The following is a 14,300-nucleotide window of genomic DNA, read 5'->3' on the forward strand; positions in this document are numbered from 1 at the left end:
TTTGGAGCCCCGTCCCATGCGCAGAGGGGCCGTGTAACGTCCGGTCGGTGGGGTCCGTGTCTGGCGACGCTTCAGGCTGCACTGAAGGGAGATTGTTATTCACGATGGATATTTATATTCGTGTCCACACTCCTGTTCCCATTCACACTCCACTTCCCATTTATACAGGGATTTTGTAAAATAAAACTGAGCACAAATCGTTGCCTTTGTGTTGGCTGTTGCGTTTGATTCCGATCTTTTCTTAAATGTGGCCATTTTAAGAGCCAAACACGATGTTAACCCGCTGTCGGTTTTGGTGATGAGCTTTGTCACTCTGGTCTAGTCTCTCACACAGTGACACCGGGAAATACAGCCTAGATGGAGCTACTCTAAGGTGGGAGCATAACTGGTTGGACAGCCATTCCCAGAGAGTAGTTATCAATAATTCACAGTCAGGCTGGAAGGGCAGAACGAATTGGTCTCCACAGGGATCAGTTCTTGGTCCGGTTCTTTTCAATGTTTTCATAAGCGATTTAGATCATGGCATAGAGAGGACACTTGTAGGTTTTTCAGATGGTACCAAGCTGGGAGGGGTTGCAAGTGCTTTGGAGGATAGGGTGAAAGTTTAAAATGATCGGGACAAACTGGAGAAATGGCCTGAAGTAAATAGGATGACATTGAATAAGGACAAATGCGAAGTGCTCCACTTAGGAAGGAACAATCAGTTGCACCCATACAGAATGGGAAATGACTGCCTAGGAAGGAGTATGGCAGAAAGGGATCTAGGGGTCATAGTGGACCACAAGCTAAATATGCGTCAACAGTGTAACACTGTTGCAAAAAAAAAGCAAAGCAGAAGCAAACATCACTGTGGGATGTATTAGCAGGAGTGCTGTACGCAAGACAGAGAAGTAATTCTTCCAGGCTACTCTGTGCTGATTACCACCTGCTAGACCGACAGTAGATGCGCCCCATAAACTCCAGCCCTTTCCCCAGAGGCCGCCGGACCCAGTCCCAGGTCTCCAGAGATGGTGGAGGTAAATTTCAGGGACTCTCCTGGCTTCACCGCTCCTACCTCAGCCTCCTGCAGCTGCACCTGGGAGAGGACCCTGGAAAGGGAAACCATAAATGAGTCTTAACCCCTGGGGGAGGAGCAAGTCTGAAAATACCCGCCCCCCCAGCCTGAAGTGAAGGGAGTTAGGTTCCCATCACCCACTGACTTCTTTGGGATCCGGGCTCTTCATTCCTTTACCTCCCCCCGCCCCATTGACAATCTGGGCCTCTGGAATTAATCCAGCAGCAAATCTCCCCACAGGCACCGAGGCCCAGCCAGGGTCGGAAGATCAATAGCAAGTGGGTGAAGGTGGAACATGTCCCCAGCAGGCAGGACCGGGCAGTTCTGTGTCTGGGGAGAGACCGAGCCCCCTAGAATCAGGGGGTTTGTATTTAAATCGTTGGACGCAGGAGTTTGCATGCGGGTTTCACAGCGTGGGTATAAAAGATGACCGGGTGTGAACCCTGCCTACACACGGGGCTCTCTGGCTGCGCTTGAGGCCGTGAACTGACTTCCGCAAGGGGGCTGCGAAATCTGAACTGGTCTAAGCGATTTCTTTGGGTGCCCAAATTCCATTCCAACCCAAGGGGGTTGGGCACCTAACTCTCACTCACCTTTCTGACACATCCCAGCCACCTTCAGTAGAACATTTCTTAGGGCTTGGGACCATTTGGGGAAATTAATGGAGCCTTTTCTGTGACTGCAAAGTCTGGAATTTCCAATAGCGCCCAAGGGAGTTAGGAACAATCTCCAGTGCACATTCAGTTGGCTATAGGCGCCCTTCGATCCTTCTGCAATTCCAGGCGCTAAAGAGTTTCGTTCTCCAGGCAGGATTCTCAGCCTGGCGAGCAGAACGCCGAGCTTCACTGACTGAAATGGGCTTTGGATCTGGGCCCCGCCTGGCAGAGTTACCTTTGCTGCCTTCACAGCCCAGTAACTTCACTAGAATAGGTGGATATTCCCTCTCCCCTTCTGACAGATGTTTCATGAATCAGCCCCGCTACCTATCAGGTTATCACCCTGCTGGCCTTACGGTCATCAGCCCTTTTGTGAAACATTCACACGGGCTCATGTCCGGAGATTAAGATTTTTTATTTTATTATTATTATTATTTGTATATTTGAGTTTAAATTACACATTTGGTTTCTGGTTTCAGTCTACCAATTATCTTTCACAGTCACAGTAAGAATAAATGTCTTTCTTGTTACTGTTTTCGTCAATATTCTGGGCCCACTTTGCATCCTTGATCCTTTTCCTTTTCTTCTTTGTCATTTTTCTTGCTGTTTGTTTTCCTCCTACAGATACAACATCCAGAACTATACTAGGCATTTTACAAAACAACTAAAACATTATTCCAGTATCTATCTATCTATCTATCTATCGAAGATACATATTTATGGATAGACACCCCCCCTTTCTCTCTCTCTCTCTCTCTCTCTTTGCCATTTGATAACGACTGGATGTATTCACATATTTAATGGTGAAACGCTTGGAAGTCATATATGTTTAATTAAGCGGGTTGCTTTTTGTCCAGGGGATCTGGAGTGTGTCACTGAATCTCGCGATTCCTCTTTCTGCAGTATCATGTTGAGAGAGAAAAAATTAAGAAGCTGTTTTTGACCACTCTGTTTCCGTTTTCGCCTGTCCTGCATTTTCTTTCCATTTACAGGGAGTTTAGTTGGGGGAACCTCGTTGCTCTGAGTTAATCTGGCCTCACTGCGCTGCTCAGAATCCGCTTCCCCTTTTTGTACGAGTCCCTGCTTTGCTCTGTGTCACTGTGTATCTCTGGCGCAGTAATAGGTGCCGCTGTCTCCGGCTTCCATGCCTCTCATTTCCAAATACACCTCGCTTTTAGAGGTGTCCCTCGAGATGGTCAGTCGGTTTTTCAGAGACTCCTGGTAATATTTGTCATCCTCCCAATCAACAAGGCACAACCACTCCAGGCCTTTCCCCGGGGGCTGTCGAACCCAGCTCACTCTATCCCCGTACTCAGTGAGAGAGAATCCAGACACGGAGCAGGTCAGTCTCAGGGTCTGTGAGGGCTTCACCTGGGCTGCTCCGGTCTGCAGCAGTGTAACCTGGGAACGGACACCTGCAAAGAGCACGGAGAAATCTCAGTCAGAGAGATGATGGCAGCGGGATCGGTAGAGAGGGGAGACTGCTCCCTCCTATCGTACTTACATGCTGCAATAGCAAAGAGAAGGAGAGAGAGAAGCAAAGTTTTCATTTTCCCTCCTGGAAATCAGCTAGGAACAGGCCGAAGAGCCAAAGGGAGTGACACAGATTTGACTTCTGCAGGGACCGCTGAAATAAAGAACGGAAATATTCTATTCTTAAGAGGAAGCAAAATATTCATTTGCCTACCCCGCCCTCTTATGCAAAGCTCGGGTAAATTAGTTCTCTCCGTAGTCCTCATAAATGTGGCACCTGCCTAGTGGTCATCAGTTAATGGCTCGTGTGGGTGAGACACATTATTATCTAGGTGTGTCCTAGAAACCGGAAGCAAGTTCACTGCCCCATTGTGCCAGGCGCTGCACAGATACATAGTCAAAGCGAGTCAGTCCCCTGGTAAGGTGCTACATCTTTAACCCGTATATGATTATGAGACGCCTGGACACATGGGTGAGTCAACGATAGGGACACAATTTATAATTATTGTCATTACCAGAAATGTCTATTAGGATCTTCAGCATAGCACGGGCCATGGTGATGCTGACGATGCTACCGAGGCGAAGCAGTCCGGTCTGTTAGGATGGAGCATTAGGTAGGGAATCAGGAGAGTTGGATTCGGTTCCTGGCTTCGTCCTGGTCTGCTGGGTGACAGTGGGCAGGTCCCGTCTCCTCCTTGTACCTCAGTTTCCCCATCTGTAATAAATGGGGCTAATGATACTTGCCTCTCCTTAAAAAGAGCTTTTAGATCGGATGAAAAGCAGCTACTACCACTGCTAGGAAGAGAAATGCCCGCGGTGTATGTCCCTGAGCACAGCTGTAAGGAATGTGCACCCGGCAACCTGCTGTCATTTGTAACTTGCTCTAGACAAATGTGGAGGAGGATCAAAAGTGAAGGGCGAAGAAATTTAGGAAAACGTACGAGAGACCCGAGCACCCAAACAATTCAGTCTGGGACATGCCAATGGTCTGGCTCCCAAACCCCTTGTGAGAGAACATTGGTCTATTTACTATCCGGGTGGTTCTTTACTTTGTCCATTTCTCAGTAGCGACAGTGCCCCCTACTGATTAAACACACGACACTTACCATACAAAATATTTTTTCCAGATATGGTTGGAGCGTAATTTCTTTCTTTCTTTCTTTCTTTCTTTCTTTCTTTCTTTCTTTCTTTCTTTCTTTCTTTCTTTCTTTCTACCAGTCATTCAGTAAAGACTTGTTTTATTCGATTATTTCATGGTAAAAAACCAACAACTTGGCGGTTGTATACCTCAAATCACGCTGGTTGCTTTTTCCAGGCTATGTGGTGTGTTTCACTGAATCTCGCCATTCCTCTCCCTGAGTTCTCCCTGTAGTGCTCATGTATAAGATGCTGAGCTAATAGTAACGGGTTAATGGATCATGCGGGGGGTGATATGGATTATTATTGCAGGTTGGCTTTGAAATCCAAAGGAAGTGCTCGAGAGACGTGACCCAGCATCCTTCAGCATTCTCTAGGAAAGGTGGACTTGGTCCCCCGTGAATAAGGGCGGATGGATTTGATGGCCTTTCCACACCTACTTTTCCATGATTGCAGGAGCCCATGATTCTTGACCCCATCTATATCGGCTGGATTTCAGAAATGACATCTGCTGGGGAACTAAAGATAGTTAAAACCCAGGCAGACTGTGAAGAACTACAAAGGGATATTTCAAAACTGGGTGACTGGGCAACAAAATGGCAGGTGAAATTTAATGTTGATTTCTTCAAAGTAATGCATGTTGGAAAGCACAATCCCAACTATACATACAAAATGATGGGGTCTAAATTAGCTGTTACCATTCAAGAAAGAGATCTTGGAGTCATTGTGGATAGTTCTCTGAAAACATCCACTCAATATGCAGCGGCAGTCAAAAAAGAAACAGAATGCTGGGAATAATTAAGAAAGGGATAGAAAATAGGACAGAAAATATCATGTTGCCTCTACATAAATCCATGGCACGTCTATATCTTGAATACTGTGTGCAGATGTGGTCTCCCCATCTCAAAAAAATATATTGGAATTGGAAAAGGTTCAGAAAAGGGCAACAAAAATTACTTGGATTATGGAACGGCTTCTGTATGAGGAGAGATTAATAAAATTGGAACTTTTCAGGTTAGAAAAGAGACGGCTAAGGGGAGATATGTTTGAAGTCTATAAAATCATGACTGGTGTAGAGAAAGTAGATAAGGACATGCGGTTTACTACTTCTCATAACACAAGAACTAGAGGTCACCAATTGAAATGAATAGGCAGCATGTTTAAAACAAGCAAAAGGACGTATTTCTTCATACAACACAGTCAACCTGTGGAACTCTTTGCCAGAGCATGTTGTGAAGGCCTCCTATATAGCCATAGATTTCAGAGCACTTTACAAAGCAGATGAGCAGAGTTATAATGATATTTCACATGAGGAAACTGAAGCACGTGGCAGTGAAGTGACTGACCCAAGATCACCCAGGAAATAAGTAGCAGAACTGGAAGTAAATTTTAGCTCTTTTAAATCTCAATTTGGTGCTTACCCTATGGACACTTACAATGCACAGTGCAGTAAAGGGTAGAAAAGGCAGTAGACCAGCTGTGTAAACTGGCGATTTTCCACTCCGTGTTAGGTCTGATTCCGTTGTCAGTTGCTGAGTGTAAATCTAGAATAAATCTGTTTAGTTTAGGGGAGTGACCCCGGATTTAGGCCAATGTAACTCAGAGCAGAATTTGGCTGAATCTTTTCAAATCCAGTCTCTTCTCCTTTGACACACTCAGAAATTGTCAGAAGGCTTTTTCAGGGTGTGTATCTGCATGTGTGTTTTTGTTTGTGTATCTTAGTGTAAGTGCTTGAAGGTGTGGATGTGTGTGTGGGGGGGTGCTTGTATGATTGTATGTCTGTGATTGCGTGTTTATGTAGGTGTGATGATGTGTCTCTGTGATTGTGTGTCTGTGTAGGTGTGAACACGGCTCATAGGAGCTCTTAGCGGGGCAATGTCTGACGTACAGAGCAACTCCAGGGTGACTCTTTAAAACTCACTTAGAAATGCCCTTTACCCTCAACTATTTATAATCCAGGGACCGACATTCCTTCCCCGGCCCCTTTCTCTGCTATGCGCCCATGACCGAGTTCTGTGCAGTCTGCGGCGCGCTAGCGCCCCCAGGCGGAGAACTTCCTCTGCAGCTGCCAGGAAGGTTTTTGTCTGAGCTCAGACTCGCTTCCCCTCGCTGTGTCTCTCGCGCAGTAACACACGGCGGTGTCCTCGGGCTTCAGGCCGGTCATTTGCAGGTAGAAGCTGGAGCTGTCCTTGGAGGCCGTGAATCGGCCCTGGATGGAGGAGGCGTAGTGCTTGTCTAAGGGTACGTCTACACTACGGGACTATTCCGAATTTGCATAAACCGGTTTTGTAAAACAGATTTTATAAAATCGAGTGCGCGCGGCCACACTAAGCACATTAATTCGGTGGTGTGCGTCCGCGGTCCGAGGCTAGCGTCGGTTTCTGGAGCGTTGCACTGTGGGTAGCTATTCCCTAGCTATCCCATAGTTCCCGCAGCCTCCCCCGCCCCTTGGAACTTCTGGGTTCTGTCTGGAGAATTTTTAAAAATGATTCTGAATTTCATCTTCTATAACGGAGCGCTGATAGAACGGATTTGCCTGCCCTTACAGCGATCACGTCCGCATGGTCCATGCTGGAGCTCTTTTTTTATTTTGATTTCGGACTGCATCGCCACCCGTGCTGATCGGAGCTCCACGCTAGGCAAACAGGAAATATTCAAAAGTTCGCGGGGCTTTTCCTGTCTACCTGACCACTGCATCCGAGTTCAGATTGCAGTCCAGAGCGGTCAGTGGTGCACTGTGGGATAGCTCCCGGAGGCCAATACCGTCGATCAGCGGCCACACTAACCCTAATCCGATATGTTAATACCGATATTGGCGCTACTCCTCTCGTTAGGGAGGAGTACAGAAACCGGTTTAAAGAGCCCTTTATATCGATATTAAGGGCCTCTTGGTGTGGACGGGTTGGGCGTTAAATCGGTTTTACGCTCCTAAAACCGATTTAAACGCCTAGTGTAGACCAGGCTTGAGGGACCATAGTAGCTGACCAGCCACTCCAGCCCCTTCCCGGCTCCTGTCTGACCCAGCCCATCCAGGTGCTGCTCAGAGCGAACCCGCTGGTGGCACATTGCAGCGTATGGGACTCTCCGGGCTTCTTCAGCGCTGGCCCCGACTGGGTCAGAACCACCTGGGAGCGGGCCCCTGGGGGAGAAGGGAAAATTTGTAAATAAAATCTAAAAGCAGCAGCGGATTGAACGAGCGCATTTAAGTCAAAAAGGGAACAATGAGCCACATTTTTCCAATAAAACCCCTGAGAGCACAGAGTAAAGGTAGGTTATAAATCACTCCCATTGCAGCACCGTCCATATAATAATCCCTTGGACTTTATGTGGGTTGACTGGGGAGGAAATACCTTCCAAAGCCGCAGCAGCGAAAACTAAGAGGAGCCAAAGTCTCATTGTCCCTGGTGCTGTAATGGAAAGTTCTCAGGGGATTGATTGGCAGGTCACTGCGCAGACCCAGGAGCTGCGGATTGTGTGTCCGGGTGCAGCCTGGGCAGAGAGAGGCTCAGATTTAAACAGGAACCCACCACCCTCGTTTGCATATCCCGCTCCTTGTGACACATAAAACCTCCGCGCTGAAAGAGCCCAATTCACCTGCCTGGAGACCAGAGAAGCACAAGGAAGCGAGGAAGGGTCCCTCATGGGTCGGGGCTCACCTGGGACTCCGCCTGCCCTGGGGTGTGTACTGCTCTGTCACAGACTTCCTGTGTCTCCCGGGGCAAGTCACTGGGATCCGGATTGTTCCAGGTATTGATGCATCAGAGAGATTTTCTAATGCACCGAAGCGCCCAACTCCCATAGGTGCGCCTCAGTTCTCAGGCTGTGAAATGGGGATAACGGGACTTTCCTGCCTCATCTGGGTGCAGTTAATTATAAAAAATAATACTTGCTACTCCAAGCTTGTATTAAACTCCCAATGTTACAGCTCTTCTGTGACCTTGGCTTGGTAAACACTGACACCACCAAATTGCAACCCCCCCCCCAAAACAAACAAACAAACAAACAAACAAACAACACAACCTTGGACCCAGGAAGGAGCACTTGGGAATTCCTTCTGGTGGGGTACCCTCCAGCCCCTTCACACACACCCCAAGAGCTGAGAGAGAAAACAAAGGACATTAACTGTTGCCACCAGCTAATCAAACGGCATTTGTACAAACCTCTTAGGACATAAAAATCCAAATCCCGTTCTTTAAAAAGGTGAAGTTTATTAAAAACAAAACACAAGAAAATAATCTGGAACTTAAGCTTTTGCTAGATTTTAAAAGAGCAATTCCCCAAATAGCTTTCTTGGGGGTTCAGCTTAAAGGTTACAAGCAAACAAATGCATCTGGGGTTAGCACAGAGGAGCTCCACAAGCCCAAAGAAAGAGATAAACCTGATGGCGTCTATCTAAACATTCCCGATCACTACCTGAGTCAAACCTTACACAACATTCCTGCTCCATGTCCCTGCAGCCCAGAGAGAACAACTTACAAAGGGAAAGTTTCTTTCCCAATTTCAAAAAATTCTAGCCTTCCCGTTGGCTCTTTTGGTCAGGTGTCCAAGTTGGAGTTAGAGGAGAAATTGCTCTGGGGACTGGCTGGTAACTGCACAGAGCCAGGGGATGGCTATTCATTCCCATGAGAAAACAGCTGGCTGGGTGCAATGATTAACTTGGGCAAGAAATGTCTAGTTTAAGGAAAGTGTCTCACATTCTTTCAGAGCCTGACGCAAAACCCTTCCCAATCCCACGGAAACCCTCCTGTTGAGTGCAAGGCGAGCTGTGTCAGGCCCTGTGTTCATAACCCTCAGGCAGCAAATTGTTAGTTGTTTCTTGAAAAGCCAATTGAAAATGTCTTCACCAGAGGCAATGGATTTATCACTAGAACAGAGCTAATTACGATGAAGAGGGTGCTTCCCTCAGAGGATCAGCAGCTGTGACTGAAGCAGAGAAATCTCAGAGGAATGAGATTAGTAGGACACTCCTGTCAGATTCCCAGGTATGGATAAAATACCAAATCTGACTGATCATAGTGAAACTATTTACGGGATTAGGGAATAAAGGATTTTCCCGAATGCTACTAAGGTCATGAACCTCAGCCTGTCAGGGACTCAATATCATTTCTGCATGAGCTGCGAGAGACAATCCCAGTACGGAGGATGATAGTAAACCCTATTTCCTGTACAGTGGTTTTCCTCCAGACATTTCTGAACACTCTACAAAGGAGATAAGAGGCATTATCCCCACTTTTTGCCCGAGAGGAAACTGAGGCACGTGGCAGTGAAGAGATTGGCCTTAGACCAGCCAGGAAATAAGGGGCATAACTGGAAATAAATTCCCAGCTGTGCTGAGTCTCTGTTTAGTGCTGAGCACTATGGGAAAGTGATCTACGGACCCCCGCAATCAGGGCCGGCTCCAGACCCCAGCGCGCCAAGCAAGCGCGTGGGGCGGCCCTTTCCCTGGGGGGTGGCATTTGGCTCCGGTGGACTTGCCGCAGGCATGCCTGCGGGAGCTCAACCGGAGCCACGGGAAGAGGGGACCCGCCGCGGGACCGGGGAAGGGCGGCGCAGCACACCGCGCTGCTTGGGGCAGCCTCTTTTCTAGAGCCGCCCCTGCCCGCAATGCACCGCGCAGTAACGGGTAGGTAAAGGCAGCCGACCAGCTCTCTAAACGGGTTGCACAGATCACTTCATGTTAGGTCAGGCTGCTCTGATTTAGTCACTAGAAATCTTGAATAGTTCAATTTAGTGCCGGGGATGGGTTCCGGATTTAGGATAGTGTAACCGAGAAGAGAATTTGGCTAAGACTTTTCAGATCCAGTCTTCTCATCTTTATCACCCCCAGAAGTTGTCTGAAGGCTTTTTCTGTGTGCTTATTAGCACGTTGTGATCCATCAGTGCTTGCAGCACCATGGAAAAGTACCCCTTGCGGTTTATGTAGTGGGTACCCTGGTGCTCCAGTGCCAAGATAGGGATATGAGTTCAATCTATCGCCCCCCCACCCAGTTAGGGAAGCCCATTGCAGCAAAGCCATCCACTATGACCTGCACATTTCCCAGAGTCACAACCTTTCGTAGCAGCAGCTTAGTGATTGCTTTGGCTACTTGCATCACAGCAGCCCCCACAGTAGATTTGCCCACTCCAAATTGATTCCCAACTGACCGGTAGCTGTCTGGCGTTGCAAGCTTCCAGACGGCTATTGCCGCTCGCTTCTCCATTGTGAGGGCTGATCTCATGTTGGTATTCTGGCGCTTCAGAGCAGGGGAAAGCAAGTCACAAAGTTCCAAGAAAGTGCCCTTACACATGCGAAAGTTTCAGAGCCACTTGGAATCATCCCAAACCTGCAACACTATGCGGTCCCACCAGTCTGTGCTTGTTTCCCGGGCCCAAAATTGGCGTTCAATGGCTAGAACCTGCCCCATTACCAGCAGGATCTCCAAAGCGCAGGGGCCCGCAGTTTGACAGAATTGTGTGTCTATGTCCTCATCACTCTCGTCGCCACTCTGCCATAGCCGCCGCCTCCTTTCTTGGCTTTGCAAGTCCTGGTTCAGCATTGACTGCATGAGAATGCGCAAGGTGTTTAAAATGTCCATGATTGCTGTCTTGAGCTCAGCAGGGTCCATGCTTGCCGTGGAATGGCGTCTGCACAGTTCACCTAGGAAAAAAGGCGTGAAACGGAGGGAGGGGTGAGTCTGTACCCAGAAGCACTAGCAGCAATGTTTTTTCCCCCATCAGGAACTGGGATCTGAACCCAGAATTCCAATGGGCGGGGGAGACTGCGGGAATTATGAGATAGCTATAGGATAGCTACCCACAGTGCAACGCTCCGGAAATCGACGCTGGCCTCGGTACATGGACGCACACCGCCGAATTAATGTGCTAAGTTTGGCCGCATGCACTCGACTTTATACAATCTGTTTTAAAAAACCGGTTTCTGTAAAATCGGAATAATCCCATAGTGTAGACATACCACTGTGTCTCGCACAGTAATAGCGGGCAGTGTCCTCGGGCTTCAGGCCGGTCAGTTGCAGATACAGCTCACTCTTGGGATCATCCCTGGAGATGGTGAATCGGCCTTTGATGGAATCAAGATAGTGTGTACTACTCCCATCGGTGTATATAGTAGCGACCCATTCTAGCCCCTTCCCAGGAGCCTGGCAGACCCAGCTCGTGTAGGTGCTGCTGAAGTCGAACCCGGAGGCTTTGCAGGAGAGGCGGAGAGAGTATCTGGGCTTTTTCACATCCCGTCCGGACTCCACCAGCTCCACCAGCAGTAAAAACATTAGTATGGAAATGGCTAATATCCGTCTGCTTCTCCAGCGGTTTGCGTTAGGAAATACCTTGCAAAGCTGCAACAATGAAAACTAAATAGACCAAAAGTTTCATTTTCCCTGATGTTGGAGGGCAAATGCACAGGGGAGCTGCGGATTGTCTCTTCGGGTGCAGCCTTGGGAGACCGAGGGAGAGATTTAAACAGGAACCTGCCAGCTTTATTTGCATATTCCCCTCTCTATAAGAGACACACATTCCTTCCCTTAATGATCTGAATTACTTTACTTGAGTCACCTACAGGCGTCTCCTCTTACTCCTTACTGTGCTTGTGCAGCGCCTGGAACATGTGCTTTCATATCTGGAGAAATAAGGAGATGATGTCAGTGGCGTCACATAGCCGGTCATTAACTACTAGGGATTGCTTTGAAATCGACCGTGGTGACGGGAGATATTTCCATGGTCTTTAGTGGGCTTTTGCTCTTGTTATGTGAGAGAAGAGTATTTGACTAGAGAGCAGGACAGATCGAAATTAAACAATCTGTGATTACCGGGAACAGAGAAGTGTGAACAATTATGCTCTTATCAGACGAGGTCGGAATTAAAGCTGCAGGCCTTGGAACTGTTGTTACACCCTATGATTTTTAAGGAGGCTAAAATTTACCTTGGGAAATTGTAAAAATGACAAATAATTTGAACCAAACCTGAGTTTCCTGGGTTGAGAGAAGTAAAATTATCAAAGATGGGGAATAAATGGAAAACTGTAGACAAGACAGTGTGTCTCTATAGGGGGAGATGCAAGGTCACAGGCAGGGCAGAATTTAACCGGGACATTTGTTTATTAATTTGTGAGGACACGTGTAAATAGAAGAAACACTTTCCTCAGTCTGTGGTCGGAGCACTGTGACCATGAGTTGAAAGAAAGAGGGTGGGGTGGGGAGATATTTGTTAGATAGATAGATAGATAGATGGGGTGTATGGGGATAAATAGATGGATGGATGGATGGATGGATGGGGTGGGTGAGGACAGGGCCGCCCAGGGGGGGGGGCAAGAGGGGCAATTTGCCCCAGGCCCCGAGTCCCACAGGGGCCCCCACCAGAGTTTTTCGGGGCCCCTGGAGCGGGGTCCGTCACTCGCTCCGGGGGGCCCGGAAAACTCTTGCGGGGCCGGGCGCAGGAGCTTCTTCTGCTCCCGGTCTTCACTGGCGGGGGGTCCTTCCGCTCCGGGGCGGAAGGACCCCCCACTGGCGAATTACCGCCGAAGACGGAGCGGGACCTGCCGCCGAACTGCAGCCCGGTCTCGGCGGTAATTCGGCGGCGGGGGGCCCTTCCATTCCGGGACCCGCCGCCGAAGTGCCCCGAAGACCCGCGGCGGGGGCCCCCCTCCGCCGAATTACCGCCGAAGACCGGGCTGCGCTTCAGCGGCGGGCCTGGCTCGGCGGTAATTCGGCGGCGGGGGGGTCCCCGCCGTGGGTCTTCGGGGCACTTTGGCGGCGGGTCCCGGAACGGAAGGGCCCCCCCCTGCCGCCGAAGACCCCGGGCCCCCGGAATCCTCTGGGCGGCCCTGGGTGAGGATAGATAGATAGATAGAGGGGGTGTATGGGGATAGATAGATAGATTCTAGGACTGGAAGGGACCTCAAGAGGTCATCAAGTCCAGTCCCCTGCTCTCATGGCAGGACCAAATACTGTCTAGACCATCCCTGATAGACATTTCTCTAACCTACTCTTAAATCTCTCGAGATGGAGATTCCACAACCTCCCTAGGCAGTTTATTCCAGTGTTTAACCACCCTGACAGTTAGGAACTTTTTCCTAATGTCCAACCTAAACCTCCCTTGCTGCAGTTTAAGTCCATTGCTTCTTGTTCTATCCTTAGAGGCTAAGGTGAACAAGCTCTCTCCCTCCTTCTTATGACACCCTTTTAGATACCTGAAAACTGCTATCATGTCCCCTCTCAGTCTTCTCTTTTCCAAACTAAACAAACCCAATTCTTTCAGCCTTCCTTCATAGGTCATGTTCTCAGGACCTTTAATCATTCTTGTTGCTCTTCTCCGGACCCTCTCCAATTTCTCCACATCTTTCTTGAAATGCGGTGCCCAGAACTGGACACAATGCTCCAGCCGAGGCCTAACCAGCACAGAGTAGAGCGGAAGAATGACTCCTCGTGTCTTGCTCACAACACACCTCTTAATGTATCCCAGAATCACGTTTGCTTTTTTTGCAACAGCATCACACTGTTGACTCATATTTAGCTTGTGGTCCACTATAACCCCTAGATCGCTTTCTGCCGTACCCCTTCCTAGACAGTCTCTTCCCATTCTGTATGTGTGAAATTGACTGTTCCTTCCTAAGTGGAGCACTTTGCATTTGTCTTTATTAAACTTTATCCTGTTTACCTCAGACCATTTCTCCAATTTGTCCAGATCATTTTGAATTATGACCCTGTCCTCCAAAGCAGTTGCAACCGCTCCCAGTTTGGTATCATCTGCAAACTTAATAAGCGTACTTTCTATGCCAATATCTAAGTCATTGATGAAGATAGATAGATAGATAGATAGATAGATAGATAGATAGATAGATAGATGGGGTGGATGGGGATAGATAGATAGATAGATAGATAGATAGATAGATAGATAGATAGATAGATAGATAGATGAATGAGACACAGGGATGCCGGGGGTGGGGGGGGGAAAGTGGGGCAATTTGCCTCAGGCCCTGGGCCCTGCGA

General features: G+C 48.4%; 1 pseudogene; it reads right to left on the reverse strand.

Moving 5' to 3' along the window:
- Positions 1-2,735: 2,735 nt before the first annotated feature.
- On the reverse strand, positions 2,736-11,920 carry LOC123347599 (annotated as a pseudogene).
- Between the last annotated feature and the right edge of the window lie 2,380 nt (positions 11,921-14,300).

This window comes from Mauremys mutica, chromosome 13, assembly GCF_020497125.1.
Source record: "Mauremys mutica isolate MM-2020 ecotype Southern chromosome 13, ASM2049712v1, whole genome shotgun sequence".
Classification (NCBI taxonomy): Eukaryota; Metazoa; Chordata; order Testudines; family Geoemydidae; genus Mauremys; species Mauremys mutica.